General features: G+C 41.1%; 1 non-coding gene across 1 annotated transcript; it reads left to right on the top strand.

The window, feature by feature from the left end:
- Positions 1-765: 765 nt before the first annotated feature.
- On the top strand, positions 766-873 carry LOC121496314. The gene has a single exon (XR_005989147.1). It is a non-coding gene; the product is annotated as a U6 spliceosomal RNA (small nuclear RNA).
- Positions 874-2241: the final 1368 nt, after the last annotated feature.

Here is a 2241-nt window from a genome sequence, read left to right as displayed (position 1 = left end):
AATTCTTCCAATGCATGAACATAGGATTTCATTCCATTTACTTATGTCTATTTAAATCTCAGCTGCAGGGATCCCTGGGTGGCGCAGCGGTTTGGCGCCTGCCTTTGGCCCTGGGCGCGATCCTGGAGACCCGGGATCGAGTCCCACGTCGGGCTCCCGGTGCATGGAGCCTGCTTCTCCCTCTGCCTGTGTCTCTGCCTCTCTCTCTATCTCTCTGTGACTATCATAAATAAATAAAAATTAAAAAAAAAAATTTTAAATCTCAGCTGCATTTTGAAGTTTTTTTTTTTAATTTTTATTTATTTATGATAGTCACAGAGAGAGAGAGAGAGAGAGAGAGAGAGAGGCGCGGAGACACAGGCAGAGGGAGAAGCAGGCTCCATGCACCGGGAGCCTGATGTGGGATTCGATCCCGGGTCTCCAGGATCGCGCCCTGGGCCAAAGGCAGGCGCCAAACCGCTGCGCCACCCAGGGATCCCTGAAGTTTTCATATACAAGTCTTTCACTTCCTTGGTTAAATTTATTCTGAACCACTTTATTCTTTTTGATGCTATTATAAATGCTTAAATTTTGTATTAAAATTCTTTATAGGATAATTTGTTGTTACAACTAATTTTTATATATTGATTTTGTATCATGCAATTTTATTAAATGCAAACCCTGCAACCAAAAAACCCAAGACCAGATGCCTTCACTAGAAAATTCTACCAATAATTTAAAGAATAAACATTTATCCTTCTCAACACTTGAAAAAAGTTGAAGAGAGTGCTTACTTCAGCAGCACACACACTAAAAACTGGAATAATACAGAGAAGATTAGCATGACCCCTGCATAAGAATGACACACAAATTCATGAAGCATTTTATATTTTTGAGTAATAGCTGGGTCGCCACTCTTAAAGATAGCAGGGTGACTAGAGAGGTAACCAAAAAAATGGCAGTTTGCACAACAGGAGACATATCTGTTCATACTGATTTTGTAGGGTGTTGGACTTCTCCAAAAGCAAGGGGCTTGGTAGGCACCATTTTCCTTCGCTACTGTCCATATACACTGAGCCACCTTCAAGAGGCAAGGATGCACAGACATTTGCTGCCTGACCCATTGGCAGTGCACCATACTGAGTTCTCCTGAAGACAGGCCCACTCCAAATCTGCTGGCATTGCCCTGGGCCCAGGGAAAATTTTATTAAAGCCATATGTGTGTCCTGGTCAGTCACTGAATGCACAGCCACCAAAGCGAGATTCCAGGCTATGCCAGAGACTAGCTCCTAGTAGCTGATAGGTGGTCTGTCTATCCACCAAGTACACAGCTGCCACTGTGCACCCATTCCTGCCACCATACTGGGCTCAGCTATCATGTTGTAACCAGCTGTGGGCACCAGCCACACTCTAGTTCCAGCACACCTAGTCATGGTCACTACTTTCAAGAGCAGAGGATACAGATGATTTTCTTAACACAGAGAAACAGATACAGAGAGGCAAACAAAATAAGGAGACAGAGAAATTCATCCCAAATGAAAGAACAAGAAAAGTCCATAGCCAGAGATTTAAGTGAAAGAGATAAAAGTAACATGCCTGAAAGAGAATTTAAAGCAATGATCACAAGGATACTCACCAGACTTGAAAAAAGTGGAAAATATGAGTAAGACCCTTAACATAGGTATAAGGAATAACATAGCTGAAATAAAGGGCTCAGTAAATGAAATGATGGAATAAATAGCTGCATGGAAGGAGCAGAGGAACAAATTAGTGACCTAGAAGACAGAGTAATGGAAAATAATCAGGCTGAACAAAAGAGATCAAAAGAATTACACATGACAAGAATAGACTTAGGGAATGCAGTGACTCCATCAATCTTAACAACATTTATATTATAGAAGTCCTAGAAGAATAAGAGAAAGGAAAGGGGGCAGAGAGTTTGTTTGAAGAAATAATAACAAAACTTCCCTAATCTGGGGAAGGAAAAAGATATCCAGATCCAGGAGGTACAGAGAACTCTTATCAAAATCAACAAAAGCAGACCCACGCCAAGACATATTGTAACTAAATTTGCAAGATACAGAAAAGTAGCAAGACAAGAAAAGTCATTAACTTACAGGAAAAACCAATAAGGCTCGCAGGAGAGTTTTCAACAGAACTTTTGCAAGCCAGAAGAGAGTGGCATGATATATTTAAAGTGCTAAATGGGAAAAATCTGCAGCCAAGAAAACTGTATCCAGGAAGGCTATCATTCAGAATAGA

The sequence above is a fragment of the Vulpes lagopus genome, chromosome 7, assembly GCF_018345385.1.
Source record: "Vulpes lagopus strain Blue_001 chromosome 7, ASM1834538v1, whole genome shotgun sequence".
Classification (NCBI taxonomy): Eukaryota; Metazoa; Chordata; class Mammalia; order Carnivora; family Canidae; genus Vulpes; species Vulpes lagopus.
This window is presented reverse-complemented; position numbering and strand designations above follow the sequence as displayed.